At 44.8% G+C, this 19,602-nt stretch overlaps 2 long non-coding RNA genes across 3 annotated transcripts; one reads left to right on the forward strand and one right to left on the reverse strand.

Moving 5' to 3' along the window:
- Positions 1–4,107: 4,107 nt before the first annotated feature.
- On the reverse strand, positions 4,108–8,994 carry LOC128322677 (uncharacterized). Its single transcript, XR_008305877.1, has 4 exons — positions 8,805–8,994; positions 5,495–5,614; positions 5,336–5,389; positions 4,108–4,358 (listed from the first exon to the last, which is right to left on the reverse strand). It is a non-coding gene; the product is annotated as an uncharacterized LOC128322677 (long non-coding RNA).
- Positions 8,995–9,047: 53 nt separating this feature from the next.
- On the forward strand, positions 9,048–16,674 carry LOC128322676 (uncharacterized). Of its 2 annotated transcripts, none has more exons than XR_008305876.1 (3): positions 9,048–9,205; positions 11,727–11,827; positions 16,030–16,674. It is a non-coding gene; the product is annotated as an uncharacterized LOC128322676 (long non-coding RNA). The 2 variants fall into 2 exon arrangements; XR_008305875.1 differs by having other exon boundaries at positions 16,217–16,674.
- Positions 16,675–19,602: the final 2,928 nt, after the last annotated feature.

The raw sequence follows: 19,602 nt of genomic DNA on the forward strand, positions 1-19,602 counted from the left end.
TTTAATATTATTATTTATTTGATTTCTATACCACCCTTACAAAAATGGCTCAGGGTGGTTTACACAGAGAAATAATAAATAAATAAGATGATGGATCCCTGTCCCCAAAGGGCTCACAATCTAAAAAGAAACATGAGAAAGACACTGGAAACAGTCACTGGAGGTGCTGTGCTGGGGCTGTATAGGGCCAGTTACTCTCCCCCTGCTAAACAAAGAGAATCACCACATTAAAAGGTGCCTCTTTGCCAAGTTATAAAATCTTTATGATAATTTTAATAATATTTCCAGATTATTTCCAAACCAAAATAGGTTTTGGATTGGTTAATTTAAGCTTCAAACTCCAGGCTGTTGATCAATACATACAGACACACCCAGTGTCTAATTAAAACTGGGGTGATGCCATAAATCAATTGGCATGCGGGTGTTACTCAAGACGAGGTGTTATCGAATCCTTCTTTGTAGCTGTGCTGGGAGCAGATCTCTTTGATCTTAAAATGAAATCCTTTGGGCCCTAACAACAGATGCAGAGAATATTCATGTTTTAAACTAGAACAGCAGCAGCAGCAACCACCACTTTGAAGCACTGCATTGGTCAGGACACTGACTAGATGCTAATGGCCACGAGGGCAATTGCTTAGCTAAAGAGCATTAAGACTTGTGAGAAACATGCAGGAGAGGAAAAACAGGAGCAGCAGTGCTGGCACTCCTTAGGGTAGGACTTACTGCCTGAGTATTAAAACGGGCGTGACTCATTCATGTCTTTTGTTCTAGAAGAGGCCACACCTCTTGAAAGAGTTCTGAGTGCCAAACAGAAGAGCTGCTTGTGCGAGATATATAGTTCATGTTAGAACAAGCAGCTCTGTGGATTCATGCCCGTTTATACCCACACACACAGTGTTAGGAGTTTGCTGTCTGATTACTGAGAATGGCTCACATATATTGGTTTTGCCTAAAGTGCTACCTAATCAGTCTGGGCCTTTGGCAAAGGAATGTTCATTTTTCTTAAAGATTCTGGATGTTTCTTGAATTATTATTATTATTATTAACATTTATGTCCTGCTCTTCCTCCAAGGAGCCCAGAGCGATGTACTACATACTTGAGTTTCTCCTCACAATAACCTTGTGAAGTAGGTTAGGCTGAGAGAGAAATGACTGGCCCAGAGTCACCCAGCTAGTATCATGGCTGAATGGGGATTTGAACTCAGGTCTCCCCGGTCCTAGTCCAGCACTCTCACCACTACACCACACTAGCTCTATGGGAAATCTATTTTTGAAAAGGCAGTATAGAAATGCATTATAAAACGCATCTCCCCTGCTAACTGGGCAAAGAGGCACCTTTTACAGTGGTGATTCTCTTTATTTAGCAGGGGGAGAGTAACTGGCCCTATCGACCCCCAGCACAGTACCTCCAGTGACTGTTGCTGGTGTCTGTCTTGTGTTTTTTTTAGAATGTGAGCCCTTTGGGGACAGGGAGCCATCTTATTTATTTATTATTTCTCTGTGTAAACCGCCCTGAGCCATTTTTGGAAGAGCAGTATAGAAATCAAATTAATAATAATAATAATAATAATAATAATAATAATAATATACAAAGGAAATAGTAATTAACCCAGAGGGTGAAGCAGAGGCCAGGGTCCGGATGATTAGTATATGGGAAAGTGAAGTTTTTACAGATGGAGTGGGAGAGAGAAAGGCTCTGTTCAGTCACAGAAGCCGCTGCCAGTTAATGTAGGCAGTACTGGGCTAGATGAACCAATGGTCTGACTTGGTATAATGCAGCTTCCTATGTTCCTATGCCCCACTACCGTGATGAATGTGCTCCACAGCCATGGATTCTCCCTGTATACAGTGTTTCTCTGCAAAGTCAAGTGCTATGCATGGCATGGGTTTGTCCCCATGATCTGGAATGCTGGTTGGCCAGCCGATACAATCTATTGTGCCTGGGTACAACAGCAACTGAACAGGGCAAGAGCCACCTAACAACAACAAAACAACTTTACCTGTTAGCCAGTGCCAGCCCATAACAAATTGTTCTTTGGGAGGCTCACAATACAACATTACAATTATCAACTAAAAATGCATAAAATACAACAAATAACACAAAACAACAAAATACAGAATACAGTACAAAACATTTTTTTAAAAATTAAAAGAAAAGAAAGCCAATTAAAAAAACCCTGAGTGAACAGAAAGGTCTTCACCTGGTGTCTAAAAGAACAAAGTGATGGTGCCAGCCAGGCGAGCCTCACTGGGAACGATATTCCATGAATGGGGTGCCACCATGGAAAAGGCCCTAACCCTAGTAGCCACCTTCCTCACCTCCTTTGGCAAGGGCACTCAGAGTGAGAGGAGAGAGAGAGAGAGAGAGAGAGAGAGAGAAGCGCATTTCTATATGGCAACAAAGTGTGGGATATTCAGAGCTTCCACACAAGTTCCAAGTGTGATCTTTCTCCCTGCACACATGCTGCTGCAGGCTTCTGTGCTACTTCCTAGCATGATTGTACCCTCTGTACAAACAGTGAGCAGTGACCTAGCATGATTTTCACAGTACCACCTGCCTGCCACATTTCCCAACAGGTGTCACAAAAGTTCTTCCCAGGATGGGTTCTTCCCAGAGTACAGGAGCTGGTCAGCAGTGCTGCGAAAATTATGCAAAGTCCCTGCTCAGCAAGTGTATAGTAAGACTGTGCTAGGAAGTAGCACAAAAGCTTGCAGCAGTATGTGTATGGCAAGTAAGATCATGCTTGTAGCTTGCACAAAAGCCTTGAATATCCCACACTTTATTGCTGTATGGAGGTGGCTGTTGAGAGGCAGGTGTGATTTGGCAAAGCTTTCTATGAGGATGAATGAAAACAAGTCTGCTGTTTGTTGGAGTGCCTGTTTGCCTCTGGCTTCATATTTGTAAATAAAGCAAATATTACAAACTGAGTCTTCAGTATTCCGATATCCAAAGGAAACTAAACCCAGAGGGGCTGCCCTAGAACTTCTCATCGGTCAGGAAAGTGGGGAGTATGCAACAGTATATGCTCTCCTCCATTCAAAATGAATACAGGTAGGGTTGCCATGCCCCCGGAATTCCAGGTATCACCCGGATTTTAAGCATCTCATCCGGATTGCTTAACCCACCCGGATTTGTCCGGATTTCAGCTTTCATTTAAAAACAAAAACAATGCTCTAGCCCTTGTAGAAGTAGAGTTATGATGCAAAACATGCAGTCACTATTCTGCTCGACTTGAATTAAGAGAGGAAGAGGCTAGCTGGGAAGATTTCACTTTCACAAGTACAGTAAGCCCCTGAGGAATGTTGTCTTGTTTGTTATCAGCAGGGGATCTCTATCGGGCATTTGAGAGGATAGCTTGCTTTTGATGTAAATCACTGCCTGCCTACCGGGCTGTGTATTGTAATGTTTAAGGACTTTCTTGGCTTTATATTCAGTGCATGCCTACTTAGAAGTAAGCACCATTGCTTTCAATCAGATCTTTTCTCAAATAAGTGTGTACAGAATTGTAGCCTTAATTAAAAAGCTGTGTATTTTTTATTTTTTGTTCTGTTACTGCTGTTAATATGTCAAGGAAAATGGTCAGGCAAAGATATCTTCCCCAACTATTGTTGGTAGATATCCAGAGCAAATACAAGTCAACTGGAAAGTGCAGCTGCTAATTAGCATATGCAAACTATTTGCAAACCAATTTACATAATATGCAAAATAGGCACCTGGATTCGGAGAGCCAGAATATGGCAACCCTAAATACAGATCATTTCTAATCTTCCTGGGATATCACTGAAAAGAAAATAAGTCCAAAAAGGGGAAGGGAATGAAAACAAAAAAATGAAAGAGGAAGCTAATTACATGGCCACAGACTTGACACAGGTAGCAAAACAAATAATGAAATACAAAGTTGTTGCCTTCATGCCCTGCTTGTGAGTGTCCCAAAGATATCTGTCTGGTCACGCTGGAAACAGAATAATGAAGATATTCTGAATATTGAAGATGCCCCTTTGGTTCAGTCCAGAGAATGTAGATATAGGGGAGTGGTACTACCATACATAATACAAAATCAAATACCACTAAATAAACTATATATAACAAAAAATACAACAGCTCTCCACAATATGAATAATATATTCCCAATACAATGAAATCAGTATATGTGTATAATGAGTATATTTTGACAAGATTTCACGATAAATCCTTGTTTCACAATTGCTTCAACAGAAAACAGTATTTTCAACTGTAAGTATATAAACAGTTTCTCAGAGACCGAGTCTTCTCTCTGGTTGTTGTGAGGATTCTTTATTACTTCCTTCAATCCCATTGTTTAGATTCATCCAGGAGGGTGTGAATTATCTCACATGAACTTTGCCGATACAACAAAAAATAAATTATATACATTAAAGAAAAACCTTTACATAAATATAATAATACAATCACTCCACACATATAACAACAAAAGCCAAATTGGCTTTTTCACAGCTCCAAGTAATTGAGTGGAATGTGGAGGAGGTTCAACAGCTCCATACAATTGAGTGTTGAAGGTTATATATTCAGAAGTAAGTGAGATGTTTGATAATGATGCTGGCGAGAGAGAGGCTGTATGTTCTGATTCAGCTCAGTTCATCATGTTTTGGTATATTTACTTGGGTAAATTTGGCTTAAATGCAGCTGGGGCAGGAGAGGGAATTGGATCATGACATCAGCACTGGGACAATGCCATTTGCCTAACAGATATCCCTCCCCAAATTTGTTATTAGCTGTGCTGTGAATATTAGTACCTGCATATTATTGTCTTTTTCTCTCCTTGTGTGTGTGTGTGAGAGAGAGTGAGGCGGGTCTCACGATCCATGAGACCCACTTTTGTTAAAACTGTGGGGAGAGTGGGCTAAGCCCGCTCTCCCCGCAGATGAGCGGGCAGGGAGCCCTGGGCGGCCGGATCGGCCACCCACACGATGGCCGGCTCCGTGATGGAGCCGGCGGGGGTGGGGGAGTGGGGGCCACGCAGCCCCCGCAAGCCCCAGTATGCTCTGCATGAGTGCGCAGGGCATACTGGGGAGATCCCCGAGCCGGGAGGCGGCTTTTTGCCTCCCGGCTGAGGGGTCTACTCATGAGTAGGCGTGGCACGAAGCCTCACTGCGGCTACTCACGAGCCTAAAAAGCAGGTTTGCCGGAGCGCTTGCTCCGCAAACCTGCTTTTTAGCAGGGGTTCTTGAGCGGGTTACCCGCTCAAGAACCACCGGGCTTGGCTGCGAGCCAAGATTTTTGTTGGTCGTGAGAATTGCCCCATCATGTATGTTAGTTAATGGGAAAATGGGACAAGGACAAAAGGCTAACTCTCACCCAGCACCACAGTCCTGTTCCAGCTCAGGCTACTTCCACAGCTGTTTTTACATTCTGAAAAAGAGATTGAACCATGGATCTCTCATGTCTCATTTAATTTTGTTGGAATTTTACAGTGTAACTAGGCATTGTCTGTCTTCTTGCCTAAGGCACACTTACCTCTGTATGTATGTGTCTATGTTGGGTCCTTGGGGTGGAGTCAGTCTTCAGTTCTGTTGATTGGTTGTTTTATAAATTCAGTTAGTTTTGCTCTCCTCCTCTTACAGAAGTGACTGTTACCTTGTTAGTTAGTGTTAAGAAATAATAAATAATTAAGATGTTGTTTCTGCAACTAAAGTTAAGTCTCTTGATTAATTCCTTATAAATCAAGAAATCACTCTGCAACACTGGATTATGGGCCCAGTTGTGTGTCTCTCTGTTTGTGAAGCAACAATCTCTCAGAGGCAACGAGGAGTTTTGAAGGCAAGAGGACTGAACAAGATGACTCCTTTTTATCTGTAAGGCAGCATCCGACTGAGTAGTTCAGAGCTGTGAGAGGGCTAGTATGTGTCCGTCCTCCCTTGAATCAGAATCTAGAACCATTGATTACCCGCTGTGACATGTTTAATGAATTTTTGTGGGGGAAATCTCTCGCATTCAGGCCGACTTAGACTCCATCTCCACAATTACTTCAGTGTCTGATGTGGAGGTATCCAGTGACGACTCTTGTGTTGTTAAGTTGGATCAGTTCCAGTTTGAGACTCCTGAGGATGTGGACAAGCTGACTGGAACGGTGCAACCTACCACCTGTTCTCTTGACCCTTGTCCAACATGGCTTATACTATCTGGCAGGGGGGTTGTTGTAGAAGGCCTGGTAGAGATTATAAATGCTTCTCTGAGGGAAGGCAGGATGCCTCCTTGTCTTAAGGAGGCAATTATTAGACCACTTCTGAAGAAGCCTACCTTGGATCCCTCAGAGCTGAGCACCTACAGGCCTGTCTCCAACCTTCCGTGGCTGGTCAAGGTAATTGAGAGGGTGGTGGCTTCTCAGTTCCAGATGGTCTTAGAGGAAACTGATTATCCAGACTCATTTCAAACTGGCTTTCAGACGGGCTATGGGGTGGAGACTGCCTTGGTCGGCCTGATGGATGATCTCCAATTGGAAATTGACAGAGGAAGTGTGATTCTGTTGGTCCTTTCGGACCTCTCGGCGGCTTTTGATACTATCCTCTATAATAAAAGGCTAAAGTGTAATCCCGTGTCTGCCCGTGTCTTTCTCGGCCATTCTGGGCATGCGCAGAGCGCATGCCCAGAACATCCGAGAAAGATACGGCCACAGGCACCAGGTGGCCATGTTGGCTCCCAAAGCGAAAGGAGGAAAAGCGGGGACCGGGGAGGGTGGAGGCAGCAGCGGCGGGGCCGGCCCTGCCGCTGAAGCGGCCGTATGGAGCCTGGCGGCCATGAGGGAGCAGAGTCCAAAAGATGGCTGAGTTTGGATGGCTGCGGCGGCGAATGGGGCCCATGGTGGCGGCGGCCGCGGCGGGGCAACGGTTGGTGGTTGCGGGACTGGCCCGGCAGCGGAAGGGCAGCCCGCAGTGGGCCCCGATACCAGGGGCTGAAGGTGGGAATGGGGGGAGCAGTGGCTGTCCGGTAGCCGCCCGCAACGACGAACAAGCGGCGGCAGTGGCCATGGCAGGCCGCGTGGCATGGCGGGCCCGCCGCGGCCAGCATCGGACCCAGTCGCCGCCTCCTGCTGCGGCTTCGCCGCTGCTTCCAAAGTAAACTGTTTGCTGCCCGGGAGGAGGAGCGGTGGGCCAGTAAGAAAAACAATTAAAAATGCATGGGGGGGGAGAAAGGGCAGGGGGGAGGGGCAAGAGGCAGTGGGGCAGGAGGGTGAGAGGGAGGGGAGGGTGAGAGAGAGGGGTGGGAGAGGGAGGGCGGGCAAGAGATTGGGGTGGGAGGGAGGGGAAGAGAGGCAAGAGTGTGGGGCCAGAGGAGGCGGTGGGCCCAGCCGGGTGGAGGAGAGGGGGAAAACGTAACCCAACTAGCATCCGTTAATTTAACAGGCTTAAAATCACTAGTCAACCATAATATCCTTCTGGAGCATCTGAGGGGGTTGGGAGTGGGAGGCACTGCGTTGCAGGCATTTACCTAGGTTCGGGCTGGTGGTAGTAATTCTAAATTTTCTGTAAATTTGACGTCAAGGGACACCATCTGGAACCTGCCCAAGAGGTAGGAGCAGAACCACTGCTCTACTAAATATGAACCAATGCATATTTATTTATTATTACTCTGTGTAAACTGCCCTGAGCCATTTTTGGAAGGGCAGTATGGAAATCAATTTAAAAAAAAAAAAAAAATTCTGACCATAGATTTTTCTCATGTTTACACTTATCTACTCAAAGAGAAAAATGAAATATTGCTAAAACTTAAATAATATGTGACTAGAATAAGCAACAAATTTGGAAGAAAATATGTGACTAGAATAAGCAACAAGTTTGGAAGAAAACCTAAGACTTTGTGCACTGACAATGATAGGGACTATACGGTGAAAGATATTGAGCAATACCTAAAGGAACAAGGAATTAAACATGAGAAAATGATATCTCATACTCCAAAGCAAATGGGGTGGTGAAGAGAAAGAACAGAATCAGGGGCATAGCAAGGTTGGAGTGGGCCAGAGACGAGATTTTAAAATGGGGCCCCCCACTCAAAGTCCAGGGCCTCCGCACACCCCAGGCCCCCAAGGATTTAAGTCTGATATTTCAAAATAAGTATGCTGCCTGGAAATACATTTCACTGAATACACACACGCACACGTCACAATATATAGTGATATACATTGAGTACTATACATTTGTTTTACTTTTAATGCCTAGAACACACCAGAAAGATGAATGATTAAAATGGCCCCCTTGCTGCAGATTAGCCAAGGAGACTCTCAACCATGCAGGGTGAACCTATGTTTGTTTTCTCAGAATTCTGAACAAATTCAGTCAAGTTTGATTCCAGGAGGTTTTTCACACGAGGCTTTTAAAGCCCTTTAACACACATCTCCTCTGGAATGGAGGTGCTGCATTCACATGTTGGCCAGATGTACCCTGAAGTACCTGCAAGTTATTGGGGAGCAGTTCACACACAAGAAAAATAAAATAAAATAAAAGCACCACACATGCTTCACAGTTCTTGCTCAGACCTTCCGGGTTGCAAAACAACTTGAACATAAGTGCATTTATAAATGAATGAATAAAATAAATATAATACTGTTTCTTCCAGAAGTTTTTGTAATTTTCTGCCATGAAACAAGCCACTTATAGGACTTTTTTGATAGTTTTTTTTAAGCCAGCAAATTTTCCAAGCTGTTTAAAAATAAATATTTCTCAGTCCCTTCCCCCCCCCCCATATCAAAGCCCTATGGCAAGCAGATGCCTATATATCTGGGGCGGGGGGGGGCGGGGAAGGTAACCACAAAAAGGAGTTCACACTCTACCTGGCAGCAGGGGGTCTTCTGCTGCAGAGAACAGTGGTGGCCACTCTGGCTGCCTCCTCCTTCCTGGCTGGCTTGGGCCCTACTGGAGTTCAGGCTTCACAGAGGCCTACACGAGGCCTCTGTGGAAGCCCCGCCCACCCGCTGATCAGCTGAGAGGCGGGAGAAAAGGAGCTCTTTGCAGCCTGTCTGCTGCTCGATTGCCGGCCAGGAGAAGAAGCTGGAGAGACGGCGAACAGGGCAAGTGGCTGAGGGGCCTTGGGGCTGGGCAGGGGGCAATGGGGAGTCACGTGAGGTGCCTCTGGGGGGCCCCTCCAGGCAGACTGTCTCCCCTTGCCCAATCGTTGTTAGGCGCCTGAACAGAATCCTGATTGAAATGTCCGGAAGTATGCTCCTCAATTCAGGTGTGGAAAATAAATACTAGGGTGAAGCTGTAATGACTGCAACTCATTTTCAGAACAGACTACTCATTAAAACTAAAAGAGTACCCCCTTTTGAGCTGTGCAATGGGGCAAAACCGAACTTAAAACATATTAGAGTGTTCGGATATAAGATGTATGCATATGTTCCTAAAGAACAAAGAGGGAAATTAGATTGCAGAAGTGAAAGAGGAATATTCATAGGTTATGAACTGGGTAGCAAAAGCTACAGAATATTTGACCCTATCTCAGAACCTGTTAAATTGCATAGTGTTGCATATTTTGATGAGAGACCAAGGTCAAATGCCAAAGCAATATCTAACACTCAGTCTTTCCGATAAGTGAGGAGGCTAACCAGCAACCACAACAACAAAATTAGGAAGTAATGATAAGCTACGATATAGTAGAGAGACCTAATCCAGAAGGGGAGACTGAGACGTAACCAGAAGTTCAAGCAGATATAATAAAGGGGTCCCACATAAAAGATTATCTTTGGCAGCCAGAGAAGAAAAAATACTGGCACTTGAGGTGCTCTAACCCCCGGACCTTGGGGCCCTGGTCCATGGCCTCCAAAGTCCGGGGGGGCTTAAAAGGGCCAGGGCCCTCCTGCTGCCACCCCACGCCCACCACCCCACACCTGCCCTGCCTAACCTCATTTTGGGTTTTCAGACACTGCATGCCTGAGGGATGGCTGCTGTGGGGTGAGCCAAGCAGTCCTTCTCCCCAACCCCCTGCCCCAGCAGCAGTGGCAGCCAGAGCGACACTGGGCCTGTCCATTCGGTCCAGCGTCTCTTGCTAACTGTGAGGCACACCTGTGAATTACTGCCACCAGCCCGAACCTAGGTTGATAGGTTAAATGGATGCCAATTGGGCGTACCATAAGGAAGATAGAAAATCAACCAGTGGCAATATATTCTTTTATGGGGGAGGAGTGATTTAATGGACGAGTAAAAAACAATCTATTGTTTCCCTCTCTTCAACTGAGGCAGAATATTTATCTGCAGCACAGGCTTGCCAAGAAATAGTATAGTTACATAAATTCCTTCTGGACTTTGAGATAGAGGAACCAAGACCAATTACAATGTATGAGGATAACCTGAGCTGCATTCTTCTCTAACAAAGTGTGACAAGTCAAGAACCAAACATATTGACACTAAGTACCACTTTGTAAGGAACTTGCAAGAGAAAAATTTGATCCATATAAAATACTGTGTGCATCAGAGGAGATTGTAACAGACATACTCACAAAATCTTTAACTAAAGAACCATTTCAGGGACTTGTGAACTGAAGAATGAGACAATGAGAAGGGAATTTGGGAGTTTACTGTGTAATTAAGTATTACTACTAACTACTATGAATATTTATATACTGCTCTTCAACCAAAATTCTCTTTACACAGAAAAATAAATAATGCATAAATAAGATAGTCCCTTGTCCCCAGAGGGATCACAATCTAAAAAGAAACATAGGTACCAGAAATAGCCACTGGAGGAATGCTGTGTTGGGGTTTGTAAGGGCCAGTTGCTCTTCCCTTGCTTAAATATAAGAGAATCACCACTTTAAAAGGTGTCTCTTTGCTCAGTTAGCAGGAGCTAATTTTGTTGGAATTTTACTATGTAACTAAGTATTGTCTCTCTGTTTGCTTATGGCATACTTATCTCTGTATGTATGTGTCTATGTTGAGTACTTGGGGTGGAGTCAGTTTTCAGTTCTGTTGATTGGTGGTTTTATCAGTTTAGTTGGTTTGGCTCTCCCCCTCTTACAGAAATGACTGTTACCTTGTTAGCTAGTGTTAAAAATAATAAATAATTAAGATGATGTTCTTGCAACTAAAGATAAGTCTCTTGATTAATTCCTTATAAATCAAGAAATCACTCTGCAACAAATTTGACCCTCAAATCCCCATCTACATTATGGAGATCTTAATACTTATGTTTTACAGGGCTGTTGAAGTTCTTACAACATTGTGGATAATGAAGCTCTCTGAAAACCAGAAAATATTTGTAAGGCTCCCTTTTTAAAACCCTGCCTTACTGCAAAATGTTTAGCATACCTCATGATGGTTATTCTCAACCAATAAATGCTAATTGTTATTTTTCTATTATTTCCACAGAGCTTTAACTTCAACGCTCTTGTGAGATAGGTTAGACTGAGACTGAGTGACTCACCTAAGTCAAAGTGGTGCACTTCATACCTGAACAGAAACTTGTAGTTGAGTTTCTCACACCCAACACCATAGCCGCTACACCACAGTGATTCTCCTAACGTCTTCATTCATTCTTCCTTCAGCCAGGCTACAGCAGGGAAACATCTCCAACAACACTTTCCCAAGCAACTCCCCATGCCTTTTTTGAACCCTGCCTTAGAGCAAAATACTGAGCACACCACATGATGGTTATTTTCATCCAGCCCTGATTGTATCACCTCACCCGTTCTTCATTATTTACACACATCCGGATAAAAGCTTGCAAAAGATCTTAATTTAGAAATTCTGCTTTCTTGCAGCCCTCTTTAGAGTCATGTGAATCACACATACGATGAAACAGAACCTTCAAGGAGCTTTCCACAGTGATGTTTTGAAGGCAAAAAAGCAAGTGCCAAATAAGGTATAGTATATTTTTTCAAGCCATATAAAAGCAGCTGCCACCAACACCCTGAACTGAACAGAGCTTTTCACTTAGGTAATTTCCCTGATTGAATTTTCCCTTGTAGTGGTCATTTGCCTTACTGGGGACAACACACATATTATTATAATAACTCTAGTCTGAACCCTAAGGAGAGATATTCTGCTTTAGCAGACAAAACAATACTCAGCATAACTTCATGGTTGTATCCCCCAACCAATCCATATTGCTTCTCTTGTACCTGGATTGTTCTTCATCCATACTTCATTCTGTACCAACATTCTGATAGAAGCTCTGGATAATAATCATGATAACTCTGCGACCTCTGCTTTCTTACTGACTGCCTTTGTGGGTGCATTAAATACACATAGGATGAAATGAGTGTTCAGGGGCTTCATATGGGAATGCCTTGGAGACAAAAGAGCAATTGCCAGAAAATATATTGTGGGCTTTTTCAAGCCCTGCCTTGACATACCCCTAGCTACTACTAGTAGGGATGTGCAAACAGGTTTGATGCCGAATGCGTTAGATGTCTAACATATTTGGTTCAACTGTTCGGGGTCAAACCGAACCATCCCCTGTTCAGTCCAACCCCGGACCAAACACACACACCCCAACCATTTAGGGGGTTCATGATTTTTTTAAAAAAATTTTTTTACTTATCCCCTCTGGGGGAGTTGTTGGAGGCGGTGGCGGGGGGGATCTGTGGAGGTTCCCCCTCCCCACGCCAGCCTCCCTTGATGCCCATACTGGCTAGCCAGCCAGCTCTTCAGCCCATTCAGGCCTTCATCTTCCAGCGCGGTGGCCATTTTGGAGGCCGCTGTGCCTGTGCAATTGCCCTCTGTGTGGCTTGGGTCACACAGAGGCTAATTGCACAGGCGTGTCGACCTCTAAAATGACCACAGTGCCGGAGGGGGAAAGGCCCAAATGGGCTGAAGGGCTGGCTGGTATGGGCATCAAAGGAGGCTGGTGGGAGGAGGGAGAACCTTTGTGGACCCCCTGCCTGCCGCCTCCAACAACTCCCCCGGAGGGGATAAGTTACAATTTTTTTAAAAAAAATTTTTTTTAAATTAAAAAAATCATGACTCCCCCCACCCCCAACCAGACTGAACTGGTGGTGGTGGTGTTTCGAGGGGGTGCTGGACCAAACTTGCGCGGTCCAAACTGGACCAGCCAGTTCCATGCACACCCCTAACTACTAGTACAGTGCTACTATATTTATTCTTGTGAGTTCTTTAATGATTACATATATTTTCAACATAACATCCCAAAGGTCAACCTGAAGTAAATTTAGAAGTTCTTTTTGTGTGTGTAAGAGTTAATCAACACACTCAGCACAGGCCTTTTGCAGCTCTTCCTGTTCAGACTGAGGAGGATGAATGTTTAAATGCTTTCCCACATAAAAAGCAATGCTACTGTACTGTGGCATAACCTGGACAACATTTCCAGACTAACCCTCTTTGTGAACATTTTCCTAATATGCTCATTATGTGAGTGAAGGAAGCTTTTTTTTAAAAAGGGAGTGTAGGATTTAAACATGCATATCCCGCTCATACTAGTCTGAAGGAGCAGTGCAGTTCCAGAAGGAAGATGATATGTTATGAACATGTGGCTCTGGTCAACTCTTAATTCAGGGCTTAATTTCAGCTAGAACCTTGCTCAAATCTGTTTTCAATGAAAGGAATAAGCCCTGGAAGGAATGTATTAAGTAATAAAATAATAAATTAGGGATAGCCTGCCTGTGGCTGGGTTTAATTTAAGCTAGGACTTCGCCTCTAAATTTCTTTTAAATTCCCGTGGCAATCCTTTAGAAATGTGGAGTAATGATAAATATAAACAGTACCTCCAAACATGTACAGAAGATCTTTCCTCTTCAATCACTGAGAAATTCTAAGCAGCTGGGACAAATTTGAAGTGAGAAATTTAAAGGGTAGGGGGCATGACTTGCTGGTGGGAGTGAGTACCACACCAAACACTTCATTTGATAAGTTAACCACTGTCCTTTGATCATGTGCTGAGTGTCTTCCCTCAATCACTATGTAACTACAACCAACCCCTGTATCTATGAGGGCTTCCAGTTTAGAAAGCATACACTCACTAGTCTAATCATTATAAACATTAATCCTCCACAATCACTATGTTTTCAAAATTGGTGTTAAGCTGATCAGTCTTTAAGTATTAAATTGTTTACCAGGTACTCATCATAGGTCTTTGTGGTGTTCATCAGTTGTGTAGGTGGAGAGGTCAAATGATAACCATAGCCAGAAGGCATTAACATCTACTGTAGGAGGATGAAGTATGTAGAATATGTAGAATAATTCACTTGAAGTAAAAACAGAATGCTGTGCTTGCTCTGTGTTTGCCCATCATACATTAGCCACAGCCTTGCTAAAATATGGAGAGAAGAACTGGTTTTGTGGTAGCAAGCGTGAATTGCCCCCAGAGGTGCACCTAGGAAATGCTGGAGCCTGGACCTAAAGGCCTTTGGAGCCCCCCTCTCCCACTGCAAGTTAAGCATCATCCCACTACACACCCACACAGTGACACACACAGCATTTTTAACACGTGAGTTCTTGAGGGCACAAACAGCAATAGAACTCACAAGGATGTAAGAATATTATAACAGGTATACGTATGCAAACATGCAGTAACAGAAACATTTCAACACACAACTTAACATATTCCCACCCCACATATTTCTTTTCCCACTCCCCCCCCGCCCCCCGCCGTCTCTAAAGCAGAGGCCATGCTTGGACTGCCTGGCGCAGGGCACAGGGATGCTCAGCCACCTATCATAGTGTGGGCTGACGGTGCAGTGTGGTGACCACATCACTCGGGACAGACTAAAGAGATTTTGGGGCCCCCAGTGGATGGGGAGGCCCTGGACTTTGGCCTGGAAGTCCAGGGGTAAGAGCGCCTATGATTGTCCCCTTTCTTAAGCGTTTGGTTTGCATTTGGATGGATGACTGCATGTGAGCGTTGCAAGATATTCCCCTTAGTGCAAGGGTTCCCAACCAGTGTTACTCCAGAAGTTACTGAACTACAACTCCCATCATCCCTGAGGACAATACATTGTAGTTGGGGATGATGGGAGTTGTAGTTCAGTAACACTGGTTGAGAACCCCTGCTTTAGGGGATGAAGCCTTTGCTTAGTGGTAGAGCATCTGCTTTTCACGCAGAAGGCCTCAGGTTCAATTCCTAGAATCTTCAGGTAGAGCTGGGAAAAGACCCCTATGTGAAACTGTGGAAAACTGATGTCAGTCAATATTGAGCTAAATGTACCCATGGTCTGATTTGGTATAAGGCAGCTTCCTATGCTGCTACATGGGGACAATACCACAGGCTTCCCAGTTGTCTACTGGGTGAACCTACAATGCATACCTTATTTTTTAAAAATCAAGAAGTTCTAGCATCTGTAAAGTGTATTAGTATTTGTTATCATTATTAAGGCACCATCAGTGTACATGGAGTGCTTTATAGAATAACTTAAAGTCCAATTTCCAAGGATGACTTTTTTTGCTGAGGAGAAAATATCATTTGAGTAAGTCATGGCTGTTACTAGGAGAGCCTGTTTGGGGGCTCTCCATTGCACCCCCTGTATCTGGTTTGGGGCTACAGACTTGTAGTTCCCACATTTTTCTGTTCAGATCCCACAGGACTGTGAGATCTCTATTAGGTTCGCATGAGCTAACTCATACGGCATGTCACTTGGCATGTAGCCTGGGAAATGGTAGTTCTCAGATTAAGTTTAATTTGGGACTGCAGGAGAACCTTCCTGCGTTCGCCCCCTTGATTGCATCCAGGTGGGGAAGCCAGAACAGACATTATTTAATCAAGTGCTATTCTTTTCAAGGATCAGGCAAGTATTCTCTCTATGTTGGCACAGTGGATCAGGTCAAGATATCATCTCCTCAGGAAGGAGTGATAAGAAGTAACAGGTCATCTCCCCTGCAAACAAGCATGTTAATGGCTGGCTCAGGGCACAGGAAGCTAGCTTGTTAATTTTTAGTCACTCCCAGATATTCTAAAAAGACACGAGATAAATCCTAATGCACCCTTTGCATTTTGCCCTATATGCATCTCTTAGACCTATTCACCCTTTGTACTGAAAAGAAGTACACTCAGCAAATTTGAATAGGACAATGATGTGTCCTGTGCTTTGTCCCTTTTGTCCTCCTTTTCAGAAAGGTGTGATCAGTATGATGCCCCTGGGCAAGATCCATGTCTCTCTCCCTCAGATTTACCAGATGTCTCTTCCTTGGATTCACCTGCTGCCTGTCATCACGTCTTGGCATTGGCACCTCCATCTTGCTTTGCCTTGATCCTCACTCCTGTCCTGCTTTTCTTCTCCAAACCAACCCTTTTTCCTAGGCCGGGTTGTGCAGCACTCCTAGTTGTGAGAGCCTAGTCTCCCAAGATCCGAACCCCTTTGGATTTTTCCTGGTCCTTGGGCTCCCGCTCCTGCCTTTTGCCTTCCTGCCTGCCCTGGAGGAGAGAGGTCCCTCGTTATCGACCAAGCCACAAGAGTTCGAACATCCCACCGGACGGATTTAAGTAGTATATACCTTCTGCTCTCAAACTTCTTACTCCCTTCCTGTCTTACTGCTTCTAAAATCCAAAGCCTATTCTCTCCAAGACCGTTACTCTCTAGCCAGACTTGAATGAATTTAATTCAGAAACTCAAGCCAAATTGCCTCTTTGTGAGCGGTAACTTAGTCGTAACTTGTTAGTCTTGCTAGTGTTGTTAGTTAAATATTGTCACCAATTAACCATTATTTCTCTTCCTGTACCCTTAAAACCCTCAAAATAAACCTACTTTTGAACCTTAACCTCTCTGTTCAGTTCTTCCCATGACCTAAACTTTGAACAAATTTATTCTGAGGCGGACTGCTCCATTTGAGCTTGCTAGTTCCCCACAACAAGCCTAAAATGTAGCAAGGGGTGTTTGCCAATTCCCTGGCAGTAGTACCATTAACATGGCCCATCTGAGAAAATGACCTTAATGACCTTAGTTTCAAAAGTCTGGGATGTAGGCGAATTGATCAATTTAGTCAACCTGGCTTCAAGTACTGTCAAATATGCTGCTTTTCTTCTTCTAGCTTCCAGTTTGTCCTCCTTTCCCAACAAATATCTCAACCCAGGCACAATGGCAAAGCCAAGATTCAGCCCTGCCTCCCATGATCAAGAGACGGCTAGATTGCCTTGGGTCCCACCTTCCTTTCTCACAGTTTTTGTGAACTGGACACTGGCCTAATAATCTGCTGCCCCAGAGTGATATTAACAATATTATTATTATTACTAGTGGGCACGGGCACAGAACATCTGCGTCTCTAGTTGTGCCGCCGCCGCGGCTGGGCCCGAGAGTGCCGCCGCGGCCGGGCCCGAGAGTGCCGCCGCCGCCGCTGGGCCAGAGAGTGCCACCGCCAGGCCTGAGAGTGCCGCCGCGGCCGGGCCCGAGAGTGCCGCCGCGGCCGGGCCCGAGAGTGCCTCCGCCGCCTCCGCTGGGCCCGCCACTGCCTCCGCCGCCACGGCCGGGCCCGCCGCCTTGCCTCCACTGCCGCGGCCGGGCCCACCACCTTGCCTCCACAGCTGCCCAGCCAGCCAATTCTCCTGGGTGCGCCAGGACCAATCAGGCGCCCCCGCAGCCCAGCCAGTCAGCTGGGCTGCCGGGACGCACGTTCTAAAGGAACACCCAGGATAATTATATATAGAGATTATTATTACATTTATATCCCGCTCCTCCTCCAAGAAGCCCAGAGCGGTGTACTACATACTTGAGTTTCTCTTTCACAACAACCCTGTGAAGTAGGTTAGGCTGAGAGAGAAGTGGCTGGCCCAGAGTCACCCAGCTAGTTTCATGGCTGAATGGAGATTTGAACTTGGGTCTCCCCTGTCCTAGTCCAGCACTCTAACCACTACACCATGCTGGCTCTTAGTACAATAGTACTTAGGACAATAGTAGCAGCAATCATATGATTTCTAAATACATTTTAATTATAGTTGTTTCTAAATATATTTTACTGACTGGAACAGATACATCATCAATATTAAAAACTTAGACAGTGGGCCAAGAAAATCTCAAGGACAGCAAGTCATGAAGCTTGCTTTGCTGAAAAACCTGTGTCTGAGGCAGGTAATGTAATACACTTTGTCTATTGTCTGTGCTGGAGAGAGAGTGCCAACTGTGTTGCCTGACTCCACCTGAAGCAAAACTGCTAGGTATTTCAAGCTTTTCACCAGAATTGTTAGTCAGGTCTGACAAGACTGATATTCATCGCACCCTTTGCAATTAGCATTTGGGCGCTTGGTGGAAGCAAGCCTGCTGTCCCAGGAAGACATTTTGTATGAATAGTTGTTTACTTCCAAAATGCTTTTTATTTTGGATGAATAATTGTACCTTCCTCTTAACTGAAGATATTCTGTGCACAGTGCTCAGAAGAAGTACAGCATAGCTCAGTCAAGGATGCTGCATGTGTAGCTCCATGAGACAAAATTATAGCTTGTGACCATAGATTTAGTAGGGATGTGCCCAAACCGTAGTTTGAAGGGAGGTTTGAGCACTTTTTGGGAAATTGTATTGGGAACTGTAAGAAAAGGGGGAGTAGGTCCTTTCCTGCTCTCCAGCATCCCATGCAGCTTCCTGCTGGGGCAGCGCACATCCAAATAATGGATGGCGTGGTGCCAGCACACACGGCATCCGTGGATGCCATTTGCATGATCAGTAACACCATGCTGACCATGCAATTGGTGCCTGCACATGTACAGAGACCATGTGCATACTGGTGTCACGTGGGGAGTTATTTGGATGTGCACCACCCCAGCAGGAAGCTGCATGGGGTGGTGGAGAGCAGGGAAGGGCCTGCTCTCCTTTCTCTTAAAGTTCCCAGTACAATTTTCCGAAAAGTGCTCAAACCGCGCTTCAAACCATGTTTAGGGCACATCCCTAAGTGTTAGTTTTTCTTCTGCTCAAGCACTTGGACTGCCAAAATTCTTTGTACCAAATCAGAATTTTGCTCAGGATAATATGTGCAAACAGCCTTCTTTTTCTACACAACATCAGCTGGGCACATTTGAGGCTGTACCTAAACATGCACTGTCAAAGCTCCTGCCAGAGCTAGTGGGGGAGGACTTATTTCAGGCCTTCCTTATCCCCTCCCCCTCCCTGCACTTCTCCAGGTTTACTGTGGTGAATCCTTGTCTGTAAGGGATTTATTGTAGACTGCCACCATCCATTTTATTTTGATGTGGGGAAAACCACTCTCTATATAAGATATCTGGTGGTCGTTTTAAAGTGGCAACAAGACCCTCCTTAGAAGGGGCTGAGCATCCCTAGGCCTCCAAAGGCATGTGACTAAGGCAGACCCAAAATGAAGAATAGCACACTTCACCAGCAAGGTTTTATTATCACATTAGAAGAAAAAGGTAGGCAATAAAAACAATTACATTGTCTTTTTCATTAAGCAGATTGTGAGAGACAGAGAGAGGAGGTTTTCATTAACCAGGCAATTCAGATTCAAGCAACAGAATAAAGGAAAATAGCTTTCCCCATGCATCCTGTTGTCCTGGACCTAGATAGACTAATGGAATGGTTCAGTATAAAGCATTGCATAGGACCATTCACATGTAATGTTCAACACTCGTACAATGAGTGTACACAGGTACAGATCTGTACACAGGTACAGTCATTCACATCTCATGCTGAACGCAGGTACAGCAATACACTTCCCATCTTTACCATGCATTTGGGGCTGTATGCA

Source organism: Hemicordylus capensis, chromosome 4 (genome assembly GCF_027244095.1).
Source record: "Hemicordylus capensis ecotype Gifberg chromosome 4, rHemCap1.1.pri, whole genome shotgun sequence".
In the NCBI taxonomy this organism is placed as follows: Eukaryota; Metazoa; Chordata; class Lepidosauria; order Squamata; family Cordylidae; genus Hemicordylus; species Hemicordylus capensis.